Source organism: Parasteatoda tepidariorum, chromosome 6 (genome assembly GCF_982258835.1).
Source record: "Parasteatoda tepidariorum strain Cologne lab strain chromosome 6, Ptep-v5.0, whole genome shotgun sequence".
Lineage (NCBI taxonomy): Eukaryota > Metazoa > Arthropoda > Arachnida > Araneae > Theridiidae > Parasteatoda > Parasteatoda tepidariorum.
The window spans coordinates 21094682-21118300 of NC_141760.1; the positions used below are offsets into that span (position 1 = coordinate 21094682).

Sequence of the window (23619 nt, forward strand, 5' to 3'; positions counted from 1 at the left end):
GTATCTGATTATGAATCGTTGCCTGATTTCATCAATTCTTATTCTATACGAGCCCATTATAAGGCTTTTCTACATTCTAATAACATTATAATTATTTTACATTTTTCTTGGACGTTCTCTTTCAGCTGAAGTAGACGACTTGATGATCAATATAAATATAAAATACATTAGCAATAATAAAAAAAAAGTATCAACTTTAACAAAATCAAAAGATCAAACATTCTGGAATAACATTTATGAGGAATTACAATTGAAGGAATCAAAATTTTAATAGGAAAGGAAAATAACAGCAGGGGTCTGTCCAGACATTTTGAGAAAGGTCCGTTTTTGTAAAATTGTGAAAAAATTGCTCGTAATTTGCGAATACAAAATAAACGTTAAGTCACATTCTTTCAACCAGGGTCCGCTTTTGTGAATTTGGGCAAATAGGGTCCGTTATTGCAAAAAAAACTTTTTCAAGGAGTTTTTAAATTGTAAAGACATACAAGATTATGCTCAACACTGTAAAATTATAGTTAAAGAAATTAAATTTTAAAAAATAAGCAGCAATTGCAGCTACTAAATTAGCGATTCAACATATAAATATTTGGTATTTAGCCTATACTGCTGAATGCAGAATATTCATTTCGGACGAATAAAGGAAGACGCGTCTGCCGAAAACAAAATTTAGTTCATTTACATCTATCTTTCCCCCCCCCCCCTTCCTGGGAAGGGTTTATTCGATTAACAAAACAATAATGAAGATAAACAAATTTGTAAAGTGTCCGATTAAAAGATAAATTATTTTGTGAAGGGTCCGTTGTCAAGTTAAAAAATTTTGTGATCCCAGCAAAAACATAAGTTCTGGCCATCTTCGAAATTACTGACGGTACTGATTGAAAAGTGAAGGTGCAAATTACTGTCAGCTGGGTTGATTGCTGGGCCACCCTATGAACTTTTGCCAACATTGTAGGAAGTGTTGGGCCTGTACATTACAAACAGCCGCATCCCGTCAGTCTGAATCTACCCAATGGGCCACCAAGTTAAAGTTGTCTGCTGCCGCCAGTGAAGCGGTCGAGCGAGTAACTGTAACTGTGAATTTATTGTTTAGAAAAAGAAGCACGTTGGATTCTTATAATTTTCAAAAAAGGTAAGGTTTTATTTTTTTTCTATTACATTGAAGTTATTATTTTAATCATTTTTGATTTACTATTGTTCAAATATGTTTACGACGTGCAGATTTCGGTTTACAAAGAACCGCGTTTGAAGTGCTGTTTTGGCGTTATGTTTTAGATTGGCAATCATCTTTATTCAATTAATACATCATAATTAACACCTTTCTAAGATGGAATAATAAAAAATATTAAATTTAATTCAATGAAAATGTACAGACAAATGTTTTATCAACACCAAGATCGCCGCCAAATTTTTAGCGACAATCGAGCAGTAGCACGCCAAAAACAAATATAAATTCTGTTGTATGATGACTCTTTAAGTGCAATTCATAATATGTTGTAGCATATGATATAAATCAGGTTTATCTAAGTATATTATGAAAATAGGTTTGTATAATAATCAAGAATTTTCATTAAAACTTATTTCTTTATGTTAAATAATATTTAGATTCTAGTTAACTAATTGCTGTTAGTAATATTAAAAATTGTTTCTGTTATATGTATTTCATTTTAATAAAATTTTTGAGCTAAATTCAAGTGTAAAAATAGGTAAAGGTTTAATAATTTATACTAAATAGTTTAAATTAAGATGAAAAATTTATTTGTACATGTTAATATAAATAACTAGCTGTACCCTGCGTGCGTTGCAACGCTTTCAATTTGAATTTGAATTTTGTATTTAAGTGTGTAAATGACATTTGCGATTATGATTTGAAATGCAAATTTTATTTAATGGTGAAAAAAAGCAGTTAATTCTCTAGGATATCATTAGTGCATTTTCAAACAGACATGTATGGTGATGCACACGGAGCATGAAACATATTTTGGACAATGATCTGAAATAAGACTGGATCTATGGTGACATCAAGAATTTCTGCTGATATCTGATCAGTTTTAGAAGGTGGTTTTTTTTCAATAAGCCAAATTAGAATGTGTGCCTGAGGCAATCCTCGTTTTTGCCATTCAATAGAGTACACCCAACACCGTGTCTCTCTAAAAACATGACGCTTCACAATGAAATCAAGTAAAGATTATCATTTTTGTTTGAACACACGTGCTGTAATATCATGACGATCCGATGATGATTGTCCTGGTAACAAAATATCTCTAATTTCAACCCAAGCAGAATTGCACGTAAATGTAATAAATAAATCTAGGAGCCCATATGCGAGAACATATGTCATTGCATCCTGTGAGTATTCATACATGTGCCTTGGAGTCCAAGGCACATGTATGAATACTCAGACATGTATGAATACTACATTTGCAGGGAGTCCAAGTTTTTCTCCCTGCAAATGTAGTCGGCAATATAATCATTTTCCCCACATCATTAGGATTAACGTTACCATCATTAATTATTGCATCCCGTAAATGAATGCATTCTTCTGAACGTAATTTGGTTTGATTTAATTTAATATACAGTAGGCGTTCAGTTTCAATTTTCGCATACATATCGACAATGTATTGATGAACTAATTGTCGACATTTTAAAGTATGATTATCAGCGTTTTGGCAATCATTAATCTATATGCATAAAAACTTATTGCACTTGCTTTCTTATTGGTTTTCTCGCCTGTTTGCGGACTTCTTAATTTTATGTTAAAATAATATCCCTCCTCTCCTCACCAAAATAAAATAGGATATTGCAATGCATCATATGATCGATACGTTTCTGAGAACTCTTTGAACGTCACGATTTCTGCGATGAAGAACTGTATCGCGGGAGGTAAATTCTTCGCCAACTATAACAATAGCCACTTCATCCAATGTTGGCGCATTGTATTTTTCTTTGTGGTGGCCTACAGGTGTTTTTTCAGCTCTAATAACAACTTTGTAAATATCGGATGACATTTAGTCTAGGGCAATTGTGAACAGCCTAATTAACTGATTATGTTGATCGAAAAATTTTTGTAATACGGTAACAATTTTTCGTTTAGTGCCATTGTTTACCTGACAACGTTGATTGACTTGATCATTTGTGTTATCCATGAAATAAATTTGTAGAAATTTATGATCTGCGTTAGGCATTGAAAGAAGTGATCCTTGCACGATGATTAATTTGGCCTTGCACTTTGAATGTTGGGATGTAATTCTCGTTCAGGATACGTGTAGCACCGAATAAAGTCATTTAGAAACACGAATTGTACCGGCGTATATGCGCCAAAAAATGTTTCGATTGGTTTGTTTGACCTGATACGAAGGTTGATAATGTCTCGGCAGGTGACGTAAAATCTTGTAGTTTCTGTATGCTTCTAGAACAGCAAATTTCAGCTGTTTCATTTTTAAATTTGAGAGCATTACAAAACATACATAATTGATATATTTCTCCGATGATGACACTTGGGGGAAGACTATAGTTTGTTGTCGGATCATAGTGAAATGCACTGAAATTCAAATCAGAGTATTGGCAGCGTCTGAATAGCGAAATGCGTTCTCGGTCGGTTTTCATTCTTGCTTCCCGTTGCTCTGATGTTTCCGACGAACGGGCTTGTGTAGTTCGTAGTTGATTTGTTGACAGTCTTCTTTCCTGTTGCTCAGACGTTTCTAAGGAACGGGCAAAAGCATTCTGTTCTCGATTAGTTTCAAGTCTTTTTCCCGTTGCTCCGATGTTTCTGAAACACGGGTAGTTCTCTTTTTGCGCGCTTGAGATGTCGACCGACTAAGAGCGATTTGCTTAGGCGGCATATTTTTGCAAATATTCTTTCTGACAACGAAAAAGAAATGTAAAAGTTGGCAGTGGTCGCAAATTTGCTAAATCGAAATATCACATACATATTTTAAATAATAAAAAGAGCAATAAAAAAGAGATGAATAAGAAATATGAAAATTATAAGATTTAAAACAAAAATCAATTTTATAAATGAAAGAAATAAAATGGATGAATTCGAAAACTTTGCATAAATAAACAAACAAACTAATAGTTTTCAAATGACAACTGTCACAGCACTGAAATCTTCGAAAAGTATATTTAATTTTGCTAACCTAAAATTACGTACTAAATATAAATATTTCTGAAAACGTGCAATTTGAATGAAATTTGCTTTTGTCTTTATATTTATTAAACAGTTTTCACAGTACTGAATCCGTGATACGACCAACAATTAAGAAATCTATTCTCGTTGATTTTACTTGCTTGTGCTCACCTGACATAAAGAAAAGCGCGAATTAAAAATTAAAGTATATGCAATTTACTTTAATTTACTTTTCTAAATGAATAGAGTTATAAGATAGAAAATATCACTGTTGTTATCTTCAAGATATTTGAAAATTGAATCGTTTATAGCAAAATTTAAAACAATGGCTAGCTTTTAACCAATCAGAAAATTCCATTTCGACTTTCACTGATATCGCTGGAACGGTTTATCGCACGGGATAAAAAGTATCCTATGTCCTTCTCCTGGCTCTAAACTACCTCCCTGCCAATTTTCAGCTAAATCGGTTCAGCCGTTCTTGAGTTATAAGTGAAGTAACTAACACGACTTTCTTTTATATATATAGATTGCGAAGAATCGTGCTGTGAATTCTTAAACAACCTAAAAAAATATAGATTATGGAAAGTTTTTTAGCACGCAGTTGCTCATACTTAATTGTATATTGGCTAACCTCACTTATACACAAAAAAAATATTACAAAATTCTTTTATATTTTGAAATCAATGTTAAGTTACTTCATAATTTTTGTTAAGAGTTAAGTGAATAATTTTTTATTGTGAATTTCAAGTTAATATTCATATAAAATAATGCCCGATTTTTATAGGGATTACAAAAATATATAAAAGTTCAATACAATATGAAAACAAAATTCATACTCAATAAAAATAACAAACAACTCTTTTTCTATTAGTTTTAAAAATGTTAGAGCGCTCTCCATGAATTTCTATAGGTTTTCTTATTTCTTGCTGTGTTTATTATTAATTTAATGAACTCGCACTCGTATTGGTAACATGCGATCAAAATTTCTACTTTTCGACTAGTTAGAGTACTAAAATCTACAGGAACTCTGTACTTGTTGACAATTTAAATTACAATCATTTCCTGACCGCTATAGACAGAATATAATACCATTTTATTTACAAGTACAACTTCTTAAAAGGATGTTTGACCACTTTCGAAGTAGCCGAGGTGCTTCAAATTTAACTTGTATTCTATTGAGAAAACAAGTTATAACAATCTAGTTTGGGTTCTGATTTTTTTTTTCATTCACCAGATTTAGAGCGATTCCTTTTCCACAGTCAGTCTTAGGAGAAGTGTTGCGTGCATTAACTCCTGTGTCAATAGCTCCAAAATGTGGGGTCCAGGTTTATTTTTTTCATTCACCACATTCTGCAGCATGCTTCATCCAAGACTCATTGGAAGTGTTGCGTGCACTAATTCATATCAAGAGCTCAAAAATCTAGTTTGGGTTCTTATTTTTTTTTTTTCATTCACCAGATTTAGAGCGATTCTTTTTCCACAGTCAGTCTTAGGAGAAGTGTTGCGTGCATTAACTCCTGTGTCAATAGTTCCAAAATGTGGTGTCGAGGCTTTTTTTTCTTTTACCTCTTAAATGTTAGAAAACCTGTGCCAGTCCTCCATGAATTTCTGTAAGTTTTATTACTTAATGTATTTATTATTTATTGAATTATCTCGCTTTCATGTTTGTAACAATGGTAACTTGCAATTGAAATTTCTACTATTTTCCAACTGAGTGAAGTACTGCGTCTCTGTTCTCATCAACTTCACTTTCCAAGTAGCTGAAGTGCTCCAAATTCAACTCTTATTCCATTGACAACTTACATCTTATCACTTAAAGGAATTTTTTTTTTCTTAAACTAAATATCAAATCCTTATATTGAGCTTTGTATGGAAGTGCTAGACTAATATAATTATTAATAATAGTTTATTAGACACAATATGCTTTAATATTAGATTCTATTGAACACTAATTTAAACGTAAATTTACGAGTAGTTTGAAACACGGCTTAACGAAAAAATCTAGCCGCTTTTTTTTATTGATAATTTCTTATTTTATTTTCATAATCTGTTTTGGCTTGAGCAAAATAGTTGTTGTTTGCCTGTCAGTCTGACCACAGCAAAGTGAGGGTTTAAACACACATATTTTAAATTATTGTACTAGGGGGCGAACCATATGGAAACGACAAAAATTTGATTATAATCAATTTGAAAAGTTTTTTTCAAAATAAATTAAATTTCAAAAATGACTTTTATGTGAAACTGTTCTATTTTACATAAATTAAATTGAGAAAAGCAACTATTACCAACCAATTCCCCTGATACAAATTTTTAAATTTTTTAATAGTTAAAATGATTTATCAATTAACTTATTTTTTTTTCATCATCTGCAGAATCTTTGATGTGCATAAATAATTTAATATTATTTTGAGAAGTAATATTTTAATTATTATTATTTGAATTATGATTTTAAAGAAGGATTAAGGACATTTTAATGTATTAAGCGAATTCATTTATAAAGTACAGTGAATTCTCACTTATGCACCAGTCTTTGGGACCAAGAGAAAAAGCGTATAAGATTTAAAAAACAGTAAGTTCATGCAAATAAGAAAAGCTTCAGATTCAGCAAAAGCTAAATTTACAATAATTTTTTGCCGAGAATCTATTAGTGGGAATAAAAAAATAAATTTCAATTAACTCTTAGGAAGATTTTCAATGCTAACCTTATATTTTGTGTTTTTTTTTATTGTTGACAATTCTGTTAATAAAATTTCCTGGTCGAAAAGTTATTTTTCTCATTCTAAATTTCCTGGCCTACAAGTTATTTTTCTCATTCTAATTTCTAAAAAATATTTTAATTTTTATTTAATCTTTCTGGGTGTCCATTGGGTAATACTTTTTAAATTTCTGCTAAGAGTTTACCGTAAAATATTTTTACTGTATACAAGGTAATATTTACATAAAAATATGACCTTTTTTTTCCTTTTAGCTTTTCAACCTGTGCCAGTCCACCATGAATTTCAGTAAGTTTTTTAACTTTTATCATATGCAGAATCTTGGATGTACATAATTAATTTAATATTAGGTACTTTGAGAAGTAGTATTTTAATTATTATTACTTGAATTATGATTTTAAAGAAGAATTAGGGACATTTTAATGTATAAAGCTAATTTATTTATAAAGTGCAGTGAATTCTCCCTTATGCATCAGTTTTTGGGACCAAGAGAAAAAGTGTATAAGATTTTAAAAACAGTAAGTTCATGCACATAAGAAAAGCTTCAGATTCAGCGAAAGCTAAATTTACAATAATTTTTTGTGGAGAATCTTTAAGTGGAAATAAAAAAATAAATTTCAATTAACTCTTTGGAAGATTTTAAACGCTGACCTTATATTTTGTGATCCTAGAGGCGAACTTAGAAAATTTTGTTGTTTTATTGATGACGATTCTGTTAATAAAATTTCGTAGCCTGCAAGTTATTTTTCTCATTCAAATTTCTAAAAAATATTATTCTAATTTTTACTTAATCTTTCTGGGTGTCCGTTGTATAATGTTTTTTAAATTTCTGCTAAAAGTTTACTGAAAAAATTTTTTACTGTATATCTCAAGTTAATATTTACATAAAAATAAGACCCTTTTTTTTCCCTTTTAGCTCTTCAAATGTTGGTAAACCTGTGCCAGTCCACCATGAATTTCTGTAAGTTTTATTACTTTTATCATCTGCAGAATCTTTGATGTGCATAAATAATTTATTATTTTGAGAAGTATTATTTTAATTATTATTATTTGAATTATGATTTTAAAGAAGGATTAGGGACATTTTAATGTATTAAGCGAATTCATTTATAAAATACAGTGAATTCTCATTATGCTTCAGTCTTTGGGACCAAGAGAAAAAGTCCATAAGATTTTAAAAACAGTAAGTTCATACAAATAAGAAAAGCTGGATAGAAAAGTTTCAATAGCTGAATAAAACTACAAATAGTCGTGAATAGCGGCTAAACCTTCTAATTGTTTTTAATGATTTCGAGTAATGTTTTTGTCATCTCTGTTTTCGCGTAAACTGAGTAATAGTAATCGCTATAGCTTTACATTCCTTGACCAAAAACTAACGTTTTAATTGGTGGTGGGAAAGACACTGCTAGATAAATTTTGAAAGCATATGGGTGGTATATATGGTGGTTTCAATGTGGGTGGTGTGATAGATAAGACACCTTATTCAAATTCATATAAAAAAATGTCTTCCTAGAAACAATAAAGGTGAAAAAAATCCCATAGGGAAGAAAAATGAACTGTATTACTAGATCCCGTAACTTATTTCCTTTTATCTGTAACGAAGATTGTTTATTTGCTTTAAACTGAAAACTTTTTCTAAAAAATGGGATTATTTTTTTCTATTTAAACAAAAAATAAAATCAAAATTTTAGACTTTTAAAAAAAAATTGTGTGCTGAATTGAAATATTTATTTTCTGAATGATGCATAAAGAATTATAATTATTATTATTTTCCTATATAATGATCAAGGGCCTTTGAAAACCTTTGTATGTATGCAAAAGGCACATAAAAGAGGTGGCGCAGAAGTGATTGGTCACTGTATGTAGTTTTATATTTTAATAATGGTTATTAATTTTCATTTTAATCGTTCACTTCCCTATTCAATGAAAAAAAGTGTTAAATTTATAAATTTTATTGATGTATATAAAATATTTTTTTTAAAAATTTTATTAAGTACAGTAAGATTTTGATTGTGAAAACACAATCATATTTAAAAACCTACCTTGTTAACATAGCTTAAAAACGTGTAGGTTAAAGAGAAAAAAGAAAGTAACGACAAAGTACTGATTTGAAGCATCTTGAAACTAACCTGTACAATATTGAATGCCTTCTAAGACATTATTTGGTAGAAAAAATTTTTGCGATAAGAACAATTTTTTAGTCCAAGCAAATAAAATGCCCCGTAAAAGTTAAAAAATTCTTAATAAAATGTGTAAGTAAATTTAATTTATGGTAACTAAGAAATAATGTTAATAACACCTACATTTCACTTATTTATCTATTCTTCAATAGTACAAAATATTTTTATTTGGCAATAATATATACACCTACCTTTTTAAAAACAAAAAAGTTTTCTTGAAACAGAAGTTTAAAATGTAAACACATTAGGAATCTCTAAACTAACATTTAAGTGCGACAGAAGCAAAAAGATTATAGAAATCTTACGATTTTATGAGTTAAACGAGATGAAAAACATCAGAACCAGTTTAATTGCATATTGAAATGTTGAAGTTTTTAAAGATTCTTTTTTAACTTTTCGCCCTATAAACGGGTTGTGGTTGTGTGACGTGGGCGACCCTGCTTCACCACAGGTGCCCACTGGGTAACGAGAAGAAAGTAGTAGTTCTGGCATTCCTGTGGCCAATGGGACAACCCCCCAATGCCTGCAATTTTAAAAAAAAAGGGAAAAAAGTCTATAATAAGGAAACGCCCATTGTAACGCTCCTGTCCTTGGGCAATCAAACAGGTTTAAATGTTTTCAGTCTAATTTTTCTCTGAATTATTCATTAGATTTAAATAAGTTTTGTTTCTTTTTATTTGTGGCCCATAATGTGTGTATCCTATTACAGAGTTTATTTGCTAGAATTCGAAAAGTATATGTTGAAAGTGGTTAATGTGCAACTCCTGCTATTCTAATCTACAGAAAATGACAACTAATTTTTCTGTATCAAATAAAAATGCAGTGTACCTCCTCGAGAAGGGCCAACCGTCCTCACTGCCCTTTGACGACACTGTCTGATAATATTCCTTTTAAAAAAATTTATGTGTAAATGATGATTACACACTTTTAAAATTATTCGTGTTAATAAGTTTGATTCAGATACCATTACAAATATTTACTTTGTTAATTCTCAACTGGTTAAATTTTTAAAAGATTTTTTTAGTATCAATAAGTTTATTAAAAGATTTTTTAAAAAAATTTGAAATGAATATTTTTTTTAAAAATATGTACCTTTCAATATTTATTTTTAATTAATCGTTTATTAGTTAATAGTTTAAATTATGGAAAAAGCCTTCAAGTTTAACAATATTTTTTTCTATTGCACAATGTTTTCTATTGCACAATGATTTTCTATTAGCATGTTTTTTTTCTTTGTAAGCTACAAATTTTTCTCATTTTGATAATGGGTGAGAACTACTTTTTGAAATATACATGTAAAATAGTAGGTATAGGATGGTAATTTTACAGTCGTTAAGAATCGAATTCAGCTGTTACATAATAGTACACATTTTGTTAACTATTTACGGTGTTAATTAAAAGCCCTTTAAAAACTCGGTGTACCCTTTTTTTTTTAGGAAGCACCTTTCCCTTTTTTATTCCTAGGCATAGTAATGGAGTATTTAACAAATATTTTTTGTTAAAAGAAGGAACTAAATTAATAAAAAAATTTGAAGAAAAGAAATTTCATCAGAGATGTAAACAATGTTATTAATATTTATGTAAACTTTTCATTTTTTGTCTTGCATCTATACCAGTTATATAAAAACATTACGGAAATCGTGACATTGGTCAAATCTGTCGTTATTCTTATCTAGTTCTTGTGTTTTTTATATGAGGAAAACATTAATTTCACAAAGCATCACCATTAAAGTAATTTAAGAATTTATTGATTTATAAAGTTATTACAGAATTGTAAAATTATCTGCCTTTTTAACTAGCAAATTTTGAGCAACCTTTTTTCATATGGTTTCAATTCTGGTTTCAATTCAATACATATTATTGTTTTGATGCCTATTTTAATATGAAAAATGTTGTAAATTTTGAAATTTTTTTTGTCAAGGGTATACAATTAAAAATTTAATCATAAAAGTAAAGCGAAAAAGAAATACTATTGATACATTCGTGCATGTAAGTAATATATATTTAAAAGTAATTTTTCTTCTACAGCTTTCCTTGAAACAATAATTTACATTAGAATATCATAATTGTTTTAAATATTAAATGCAATAAAATTGAGCACCATAAAATTAATGAAGAAAAAACTGCATGTTTTTTAAAATTAAATATTTTCTGAGAAAAGGTGAGCACAAAATTAAACACCCTGAATAACTTTTCATTTAACAGTTAGATTTTCATGTACTAGTTGTCAATCTTAATGGGTTCGTGAGTCAATATTCAATAATTTCATTCAGAAAGGAATTTTATGTTCAAAATCTTTCTAAATTATAAGACAGGTGTATGTTTTGCATGGTGTTACTAATTTGAAGACTAATTTGATGAGTCAAAATTTATCAATGAAATGATAAAAGCAAAAACTTTTCGATAGAAATTTTAGTTTTAAAAGCTCATTTTCACAAAAATACTTATGTTTTTTAAATATACGATTTGCATAATTTTTATTTTATTATCCTCTCTTTCAGGAGAACTCTTCTGTGCTATTCCAAATGATTCTATGTAGACAAAGATATGATTTCTCTGTTGTTTTTATTATTTTTAAAATTAAATTGAAATTTGTGTAATATTTGTATTGATTAAGGTTATGTCTTTGTATTTATATGTCTTTGTATAATAAAATGTTTGCAAGAGACAATGTAGATTATTCATTTAACTAATTTCAGGGTACATTCAATTCATCACATGACATTAGTACATTTTTGTCCAATACACCTATTTTTTGTTAAATTTGCTGCAAGACTAAATATAATCAGTAAAACATGAATTCATGATCAGTATCGCACTAAATGATCATCTCTGGACAGCCTCTTAATATTATCGGCTGTAGGTTGTATTTATTTTTGTAAAGGGTACAATAGTATCACTAGATTCCTTAAGAACACAGCTTTAATTTTAAAACATATATATACTGACTACAAGCTATTATAGACATATATATTGACTTCAAGTTAAAACTTGAAAAATTACTTGTGAGATACAGAATTTTCATAATTCTGGACAGCAGTTTTATTATTCTGCTTTTAAGTAGAATATCACTGTAAAGAAAAGATTATTACATATGTTTACCTAGTTTAAAAATGTATTGATAAGTGGAAGCATAGATTGTGCACAGCAAATCTTTAGGACTAAGGGGTTGAACTGTCTAAAAAATATTCTTTGCATAAAACAATTTAAATGAAAAAATTAACCTAGAAATATTTTCTTAGTTCATATATTAATAATTTATTCAGAAATGTATTAGATAGCTAGATATTTATTTAGCTAATTGAATTAAATAAAAATTAGGTTTGTGGGTTTTAATTACTCCTGTAACTAGGTCAATGACCTCTCGTAAACCTCTATAAACTAAAGGGATACTGCTGGGTGTATATAAATTGCTGGCCCTCAATTATTGATTCATTGATTACCCTCTACTGGAAAATGTCGGGCAATCACTCACCCAGCGCGTTTTAGACAGTAACTGCTGGGTTAGGTACTACCGGCCATCGATAGGCCGGTATTGTTGGCTCGACAGAAGGCCAGCCATTCACTTTAGTACAGTTGAAAGTGACTTTTGCCGGCACAGACCCGTCGCTTTAGCTGGTGGCAAACAGCAGTTTTGTGGAGCTGGACCTACAGATTTGTTTTTGCTGGGTTGTTATGAAAAGATATTTTGTGAAGGGTCCGTTTTTATGAAAAGATATTTTGTGAAGGGTCCGTTAACGGACCCAAATTTCTTCTAAACAGACCCCTGAACAGGAATAACAATTTTCAGATTACTTTAGCAAAACCAAAACGTTTATTTGCCAATCACATAACAGTTCATAAATAATTCATAAATGCTTTAACGTTGGATGCTAAGGTTCATGAAATTTTGGGTTTTTGACAAAGCAAGAAAAGAAGGAAGTGGGACATCCGGCATAGAGTTTGGAATAAAAATATTTAACATCAGCAAATTAATTATTTTTTCATAAAAATATATACACCTATAATTTTATTATTGTGTTTATAAATGTCATTAAAATAGAAGTCAAAGTTTAAAAATAAAATTTAAAATAAACGCAGCGCTTTGTCCCTGAATTGAAAGCGTATTTGTATGTAACATAGAGTAACATGTGACAATAGGGTTAGAGGTGTTGTTGAAGTGTAAAAATGTGTCAAAGGAGAAGAGGGTAAGACAAAATGCTGGAATATGTGTCACATCACATATGGATAGACCCTAAATATTCATTTTTTTAGTAAAGCAGTACAAAAGTGTTTCTTTCCCATTATTATTTTGAAAAATGAATTATGACAGCACATTCTTAAAATCTAGAAAGTAAAAAGATTAATAAACTTCTAAAGAGCAACAACTTATAAATTAACTTAAGTAGTTATTTGAGATTTTACTGTATATTATTATTAAACTCCGATCGGTAGTCAATGGCCCGTTAGTATAACTTACACGGTAAAAAATTCTGGATCAAATTAAGGTATAAGGTATCGCCACTTTGGGAGCATTATCCACAAAATACTTTTAACCATAAAATCCATTTTTACCGTAAAATATTATAATGCAGTTTTTACAGTAGTATTTATTTAATGAGAGTGATTCAGTGGTTTCATAGTAATTACTGCTATAAAAAATAAAGTATATTAGATTTTTTGTTTCACAACATGCTCCAATAAAAATGAACTTTAAGTAAAAAGTACCGACAATACGAATGCCGGTACTTTTTACCATAATTTAATCCAGAATTAAACTCCTGTCCAGAAGGGCAGTGGTTCAATCCTTGACTCCGCTAACACCCACCCAGTGCTCGAGATATACGTGCTCGTAAAATCTGTGAAATCGAAAGCCCTTTTAGTCGGTTGCTGGGAAGTACCATGGGTACAGAGATAGGTATATGGACCAAATTCCATTTCCTTTCAGATCGATATAAATTAGGGAAATGTCACACAAATTAGTGGTGCTGCCATCTATCCGTGGGGCTCTAAGCTCAGACGTAGTTTAGCCCTTGATGTGCTCTCTTGCAAACGAAAGTCGCACACTCCTTCCTTACCTTTGCTTGTTCAAGTGTCTTTAGAAACAACAGCATTTTTAAGGATTATTTTTAACTTTAGAAAGAAAAAAATAAGTCCTTATTTAATTACCAAATCTGGAAACTTTAATTTGTATAAATTGAATTTTAAAAAGTTAGAATAAAGCATGAAACAATACGAATTTCTTTTAAAGAAAAATTTTTTATTTAACATTTAGAAAACCACTAAATTAATTTTAATTTTTATTTTTAATCTTAGTAAGATTTCAGAACATTCAGAAGATAATAGGTATTTTTTCAACCTTTCAAAGTCCTACGCCTCTTTAAGCGTTTTTGCTTTCTACGATACATAAATCACATCATTACGTTAAAAAAATTTCAAATGAATGAATAAAATTTAAGAATATGATAAAAAAAACAATGGTTATTATAATTTTTCAGGAAGCAATTACAAATATTGGAAAAGTGCGTAACTTTTTTATAATTAAAATTGAAAACACCGAAAGCTGAAGTACGACTCAAGTGTTTCGCATTAAATACCCATTAGAAACAAAAAAAAAATTGGATTATACCTAACAACTTAATGGAACGCACACAACTTTTTGATTGAAGTTGAAAACCCATTAAACTTACATAAAATCCTCTTAGAAAATATTGTTTGAACTGATAATTGAATTAAAAGAGACTTTTTATACATATAAGTGCCAAAAAAATCCATAAGACTTCAGACTATAAAATTGTTTAATAAACTTACTGATTTGAATGTTAGAGACTTGCTAGAAACTTGTGTAAAAATTTTACGAAGTTAAAGTAATTCTGAATATATATTAAAAGCCTTTTGAGCACTATCCAATCCTATTTGATCATTGAATGCTTTAAATCATAAATTTTTGACTGCATCCATTCATTAAATGTTTCGTGATTGTTCAAACTAAGAAAGAAAATTATAAAATAATATCATAATTTTTAAATTTATGTTTTAATTTTTTTGAAACGTAATTTTAAAATGAAATTTACCTTTTTGGTATTCCCCCACTGTGTAAATTTTACAATTGTCTGGTAAGTTTAGTCCATACTGTTTTTCTAAGTAATGATTAATTTATAAAAAGAAATTATCCTCGAAAAGTATTATAGAGATGTATTTTTTTTCTCAGAATAGAAACTGTAGAGAATTGTAGGTGTCGAAAATGTTAGCGCATTTTGAAATAATTTTTCTCAAATCAAATTTTTTCGATTCGCATAAAAAATTCCCGAGATAAGGCAAAATTTGCAAAAAATGCATTTTAAGCTGCTGAAAGATAAAATTAGGACATTTCCTAGCAGATTGCGGCTGCCTTCAAAATTTTCATGGATTTAAATCCAAATCTGTCGAAAGAAAGGTAGCTCTTCATTTAAAGAAAGTACGCTTTTATGTGTGATTTCGTTAATTTGAAATATCGTCTACACATTATTTAAATAGTATATTTGCGGTCATCCCTCTGAAAATTTGCATTCAGTTTCAATTGTTATAACAAATATTATTCAAAGAATATTATTTGCGCCTGCGCACCGTACTGGATGAGATTAGTTGACTCAGTAAAGAAAACAAGATGGCAGGTTACGTTGAGGAAATTAATAAAAGTTTGTCATTAATCTTTCTTTAATAATACACTCTCAGAGCGATGAACCATAATATCGGTAGCTTAAGTTAGAGCAAACGTGCAAATGCAACAACCTTAATAACAAGTTACATTAAACCAAGTAAAACCTGGTAAAAAACTTTATTTAACCCATATAATACGGTTAAACTAAACAACGTATTAGGGTAGTAAATAATTTGTTCAAACCATTCAACACGTTCCGAAATTTTTAAGTGCATGGTAAAATTCCCTTATGACTTTATATGCTTCACTTAGAAAAATTATACGGTTAAAACTACCAGAATATGGAAAATTTTACCATGTCTTTGGCTCTATTGGAACACCAAAACACTTGGTAATTTTCACCGAAGTTATTTGGAAATAGTTTAATCATAATTCTTAGAGCATGAAATAAAAACCATGCTTTCACTTAAGATTACTTTTTAGTTTTTTACACTTTACTAAACGTGTTGTAATCTGAGTAATGACTTTAAAAGCCAAACGTTTCCGTAAACTGTCATCATACGAAATGAAAATTAACCAAATGAATGGTTTAGATATCGTACATTTTGGTTTTATTACTAGACTTTTACTTTTTTTTAGCGAAAATTTCAATACCATACAGTATGGTAGTTTTACCACAGTTTTTTTTAACTGATTTAAATCCTTTAAAAGATTCTTCAAAATAATGAAAAATATTTCAGTATTCCTATGAGATTTTAGTACATTTGTTAGTTAAATTATATAGTAATAGAATGAAAAGATTGTTGGCTGCTTTTTTTAACGAGTCTAACTCTTTTTTGCATTTAGTAATTAAACTAGTAACGACAGAGAATTAAACTACAATTCAAAAAAAATCTTAAAAATGGAACCTAAAGAACTAAAAACACTCAAAGTTTCAAAAAGCAAAAATAAATGAGTCAACTAATATGAAATATTTAAACATTATCTTATTAAAAAAGCTCTGTACTTTATTAGTACGTTGTTAACTTATAATTATAATTCTTAAAAACTCAAAGTAACTTTTTGTAGCTTTTTCTGCAAAAATATTTTATAATTATCATTATGTTTAGCTTTTATTCAGGTTTTATCACTTATTATGTATGATAACTATCTTTAATATGCAAGCAAAAGCTATATTTCATCCCAATAGAACTATATAAAGAGCAGTTAAGAAAAATTTAGAAACTTTGGGGAAATTATCGATATATTTTAGTAGAATATGGTTGATTTTTTATTTACATTTCATGTAAGCTCAAAGTAGGTTTTTTTTAGTTTTCTTTCTACAAAAAAAATTTAATAATTATTCATATGTTTATCTTTTATTCAGGTTTTATAATTTATTATTTATGATAAGCAACTCTTATATGCAGGCAAAAGTGATATTTCATCCCAATAGAACTATATAAAGAGCAGTTATGAAAACTTTAGAAACTTCGGAACCATTATCGATATATTTTAATAGTATATGGTTATTTTTTATTTACATTTCTTATAAGCTCAAAGTAATTTTTTTCTACAAAAAAATTATAATTATCCTCATGTTTATCTTTCACTCAGGTTTTGTCATTTATTATTTATGATAAGCATCTCTTATATGCAGACAAAAGCGATATTTTATCCCAATAGAGCTATATAAAGAGCAGTTAAGAAAACTTTAGAAACATCGGAACCATTATCGATATATTTTAATAGTATATGGTTAATTTTTTATTACATTTCTTATAAACTCAAAGCAGTTTTTTTCTACAAAAAAAATTATAATTATCCTCATGTTTATCTTTTACTCAGGTTTTATCATTTATTATTTATGATGAACATCTTTTATATGCAGACAAAAGCGATATTTTATCCCAATAGAGCTATATAAAGAGCAGTTAAGAAAACTTTAGAAACTTCGGAAGCATTATAAATTTTACATTCATTCCAGTGTTAGAACACCTTGAGTCCAATTAACTTGAAGAAGATCATAAATTATTTTACATAATTTTTATGACCCTCAATTCCATGGAACATGATTGGCCAGCATAATCCAGAACACGAAATAAGATAGATGCTTTTAAGCATAATTTTATCCCTAAAACTGAGACAGAATAATATCATAATTGCTTTTGAAGTAAGCATTAAGGAGCTTTACAAAATTTTAATGATCTAATTATGGAGAGAAAAAGGAGTGAGCAATATCAATCTTTGTACTAACAACCCTCATTTTTTACACTTATGTTTCTTTTTTAATCTTGAAATTATTTTAAACTTTAGTTTTTATGCTCATTAATTTTTTCAAGAACTGGAGTATTCAGTTAAGAAATTGTAAATGAAAAAAATGAAATTAACTACTTTGAGTTTTTTTTTTTTCAAAATTATTAATTGTAATTTGAGTGCAAAACTAGGCTAAACTGACATTTCTATTTTTTCCGTTTTGTTTCCTTAAAACAAGCATATATAAATTTAAAACAAATAACAAAAAAAATCCAGCGAATTTCAATTCGCTGCGATTTTTGCTAAAACAGTCGAATGTTCTATGTACAGTGCTAGAAATAAAAAACGGACAACCTAAATAACTTTTGATCTAATGATCGGATCTTAATGTTCCTGAGACTCAATCTTAATGGTCCGAGGGGGTGACCTCAAATACCCTAAGTAATTAGTGCAGATGATATTTCAAGTTTCATAATCAGACACGAAACATACCTTCTCTTAATAAAAATCGGATTTCTGACAACCAATAAATAGAGGGTAATGTAATCTCAATCTGGGAAACATGGTTCTAATAGTTTGATCAAAACCGTACCAAAGTTTGGTCCCCTAAGGTTAATTTTTACGTATCTTGCTAAATCTTGAAAACTCTAAAAGTGAATTTAAAAAAAATTTACACACAATTTAAAATTCATTCATACAAAGGTAGTTCTATACCAAAAATAATAATAAAACTCTTATTAAATATTTATTATATTTTATTATTTTACTTAATAATAGTCGAAAAAATTTTAATAATAGATATACAATCTTTACATCATTTTAAAGAATGTAATTTTACATAACAAAGTTCAAAACTTCTCGAATTCTTCTCGAATAATTCTCGAATAATTCCTAAAAAAGTGGATTTTAAAAATATCTATATTTTAAGGGCTAGAAATCCGAATCTGTAGTAAAAAATGTATGTTTATTTAGAGAAATTACTTTTTTGTGTCTGATTTCGTCACTTAAAATATCGCCTGCACTAATTAATAAGCATATTTGAGGTCCCTTCTCTGAAATCTTTAAGATTCAGTAAGATTCAGATATTGAAAAAAATGCTTCGTCTTACTTGTAATGTTGTCTTACTTGTAATGTTAATATTCTCATTGTTGTTGTTTTTTTTTTTCGATTTTAAACTTTTAATATTTCTGTCTTTCTTAACTTATTCTGTCTTAAAATTTTAATAAATCATAAATTAAACAATTATCTTCAGGAAGAACTTTTACTTTTGAAAATTACTTCATATTCTTCTAATAAATGTTACAATTTAAATTGGGCATTTTATAATGGTTTAAAATCGAACATTTAACGCTACTTAAAATTTAAATCAGTTTAACTCAGTAAAGAAGTAATTTGCTTTAATTTTTTTCATTATAAGCTTTTATAATATACAGTCCTTATTCTTTTAAAAATGTATACATTGAATTTTCTCCAAATATTATTTTAAATAAAAAATAATTTATTTTCTTCAACTGATCAATGAAAAATACTGGAAACAATTGTAAACATTTGAACAAATAAAAACCAACGGTAGCCAATGGTTAAGTACTATACAGTATAGTACGCAGTTTTTGAAATAAGTCTTTTTATCGGAAAAACGAGAATTTGAAAATCTTTAAATAACAAGGTGTTCTGAAATGATTACCTTTTGTATATGGGTCACAAATTATTATTTAAGTGCAGGGAAAAAAACATTGAAATCCTGCTATTCACAGTAGAAAAAGTTGGGACTACAAATATCAAAACCTGTTTGATTGTCTAAATGAAACTTGAAGTTGTTTCTCGTAATCGCTAAAGCTTTTTGTTTTTACTTCGCTTAAATACTAATTTAGGATTCAGACATACTATTTTATGTTATTTTTCGAAACAAATTCTACACTAAAAAAATTATGGTCAAAACTACCAGAATATGATGGAAATTATTAGATTTCTAACTTTTACTTTACTATCTTTTTTCTAGCTTCTACTCTTCTATGGGAACTCCAAAAAGCACGGTAGTTTTCACAGGCTTAATTGGATTGTGATTTTGGAAAAATTAACAATAAAATATGGTTTTTTGGTATATACGATAAAGTTTGGTTATTTTATAATGATACCTTAGAGTTTGGTATAAAAACACTTTATTCGGTTAAACTTGCTTTTAAGTTTTTTTTTTCTCTTATTTATTTATTTTCTTTACTACATGTTTAGTAATAAGGAACTATAATTTTGAAAACAAGATTTTTCGGTAAACTATTACCAAAAAATAAACAAATGAAGGGTTCGAACAAAATCTATTTTGGTTTTATATCTTAGAATTATGCTTTTTTTTTAAACTTCAAATGATTCTACCATACCGTACGGTAATTTACTCAGTACTTTTATCTAGGTGTATGCATATTTCCTACACAAATCCTCAATTCTGAACTGATTCGCAATGTAGTTTTCATATTAGTTTAAAGAAAAAGAACAATGTAGTTTATTAGTTAAAGAAAGCAACGTAATTTATGATAACATTAAATAAGAATTTAATAAAAAAGAACTTGTACCTTAAAACGAAGTTTAATTAAAGATAAAAGAAGCATCCTAAAAGGAGTTAAACAAATATTAATTAGGACAAGAACTAAAATTCGATTACAGTGGGAATGATACAGATGGATAAAAATCCCTTCCCATGTGCATCTCAACAACTTTTGCGAATTTCGAATTTTAATCAAATCGTGACCGGACTCAAAAGCTCCCGAGAGTAAAACTCAGATGCTCTCTCTACATCTGACAAAATGTAGAGAGAAAAAAACCACTCACGCTCTCAAAAGCATAAAGAGAAAGAAAAAAAATCATCCCGTTTTTCATACTCGTAAATTTTCGTTAAAAAACGAGTAACGTTTCCTTCTTTTTTTAAAGAAAAAAATACACTAGAAAATAAATTTAGCTGAATAATGCATGCCGGGAAGATGCATTACAGACTAGAGTGACCTACCTCCAAAGCGAGCAAAAAAAAAAAAAAAAAAAACTTCATACTTAAAAAAATATAAAAATATTCGCTGCACGCTTCGCTTAAGTCCTCTGTCTTGCGGATAAAAGTTCAAGAAGACTTTGCATAATGAAAAGAAAGAGAAAATGATTATTGCTAAGGTCGAAACAGTCTAAAAGACTACTAATGAATATTTGTTACGAAAAAAAATGTGAAAAGATGAATAATTGGCTCCATTAGTGCAGTATAGTTATAAAAATGAAGCAACTCGTTATGAATGAAACTTGCAGAGCAGAAAGGATCAAACAGTGAACAAATTCGAGGATCGGTAATTATTTAAACTCAAATTTAGGGCAGATTCAATAATATAAAAACAATCTGCAGTAATAACAAATATTTTGATCAAAAAAGAATCTATCCCGTTAATAAGTAGTTAATTAAAAAGTTATACAAAAAAAATTAAAGTCTTTATTTCCAGTACACTTCTCCAAAATATAAGTCTTCAAAACAAAAGTTCAAAAGAACTTTGCATAATTAACCCTTCAATGCAGATGGTGCACCAGCGTCCCTCTTTAATATTTTTTCCGACACTCCAATTATAAGCAAAAATATATTTGATAATTTTTAAATTGCAAAAAAAAAACAATCTAATAGTTAATAAGAAAAATTGCTTGATGATCGAAATTATATTTCTACCAAAATATAAAATCCAAAGGAAATAGTTTGATAAAAAAAAACTTCTTCCTTTCATACATATTCAATAATTTATTAGTAAATGATTTTGTAAATTGAAGAAATTTCAATATTGAAAACCTTTTTCTTTTAGATCTAAATGAGTGTAAATTTGAAAATGTATGTTTGGAAGTGAGCCGTGTTTAAAAAAGACCTGGGTGTTTCAAGCTGTCTTTCATGACCATAAATTATTAAAATGCTAAATATAATATTTTTTTCACCTATTTTGACCTAAATTAATACAAAATAATGAAAAGAGTATGTTAAAAATGTTTAACAAAAATAAAAATTTTGCGTCAAAGGATAAAAAGAGATATAATTTATATTAAGGACAAAATAGTCTCTTAATGTTTATTTGCTATGTATAAAATTATGACCGAATATTATTACTAAGCATTACTATATATGAATAATATATATAATTATTACTTCTTAAAACAAATATTAAAACAGAAATTCTGTCAGCACTTAAAGCAATTAGGAAAGATCTCTGGCTAAAAGCCAGTGAAGTTTGCAGATCTATTTCTTTTCAAGTAACCCACAATCAGGTTTATTAATTTTAGTCAAAAAATCGAGATCTAATTATTGTAGTAACTAATTAGTTACATCAGTGGAGTATGAAATATTTTAACTTTACCTAGAAAATCCGATAATTTGGTATCCAATTATTATCAAATTTTGATATCCATTATTGAGGTTATTTAGACCTTACAAGCATTCCGTGTAAAGGTTAATCATATTTTAAAAATTCACATTAAAATACACGGAGAAAGAAATTCTGGTGAAAACACCGTTTTGTATCATAATCACATTTCTGGACAAAAGAAACCACGAATCTGGTTAAGAAAATTAAAATATGCAGTATTTAAATAATTTATTTAGAAATTTTAATTTTCATATGGTAATTGTTAACCGGAATTTCAAAATTACTTATCATCATACACTTATTATAAAATGCAAAACTCAAAAGTAAATTTAACCGAATAACTGGTTTTTATCCCAATCTCTAACGTATCAGGAAAAAATTCCAAATTTTACCACATCTACCAACTTTTTTCATATATTATAAGACAATATTGCATTGTTAATTTTGCCAAAATCATTACCAAGATGCTTTGGCAATTATTATCAAACTTTTTTGTGCACCCATACAACTAGAAACACTGTAAATTTTACCATATTCTGGTATTTCTAACCATACCTTTTTTTCAGAGTAAATATAATTTCTAAATTTTTAATTAAAATTATAATTTATTTATTTATTTAATGTAATAGGAAAATCCATTTTTCAAATTATTCAGTTTCATGAATAACAATGCAAATTTATAAATAACCAAAGTAATAATATAATAACTAAGCAATAATATATTAGTAAACTTATAGTAAGTAATAAATGATGCATAAGTTTTAAATAAATATAATATAATATATAAGTTTAAAATAAATTATTATAATATAAAAACACTTCGAGCTTAAAATTGTTTTAGAAGAGGCCAGATAAAATGTATTAGTTTCTTTATCCAAAACAATGCTTTTGTTGATTTTCTTTGCGAAGGAGTAAAATGTTTTTCAACTTAACAAAAATTAATGTCTTTGTTGGAAACGTTTTCCGAAAAGAAACTGGTTCAATGAATTCTAGTTTTACTTTAGACACTATAAGTTGATATCTGACTTAAAGTAATTCCCAGAAAAGTAAAGCCATCTGTAACGTTATAAAAACGTGTAGAACGATTTTTTTAAAATAAATCTCTCTTCCGATTTGAAATGATATATATATATATATATAAATATATATAATAAATAAATACAAGAAAACACGAAGAAAGTTAAGAAAAACAATAAGTTTCATTTATTGCTCTTAAGCTGCAAGTAAACAGAACCCATTAGATAAGTTCAAAATGAAGAATAAAACAAAGAAAAATTAAAGACATATGAAAAAGGGGGAAATAATAAGCAAAAAAATAACAAACAGTTTACAAAAATGAAAATAAAAATAAAAAAAAGGGAAGAAATTTTATTTA

The 23619-nt window shown here is 28.2% G+C and overlaps 1 protein-coding gene and 1 long non-coding RNA gene across 3 annotated transcripts in view; one reads left to right on the forward strand and one right to left on the reverse strand.

Moving 5' to 3' along the window:
• LOC107436844 (cGMP-inhibited 3',5'-cyclic phosphodiesterase 3A) overlaps positions 1-23619 on the reverse strand; it is a 605033-nt gene that overhangs the window by 420442 nt on the left and 160972 nt on the right. The window lies entirely within an intron of this gene.
• LOC147807671 (uncharacterized) lies at positions 815-11691 on the forward strand. Of its 2 annotated transcripts, XR_015434549.1 has the most exons (5): positions 815-1129; positions 5707-5736; positions 7095-7128; positions 7757-7801; positions 11522-11691. It is a non-coding gene; the product is annotated as an uncharacterized LOC147807671 (long non-coding RNA). The 2 variants fall into 2 exon arrangements; XR_015434550.1 differs by lacking the exon at positions 5707-5736.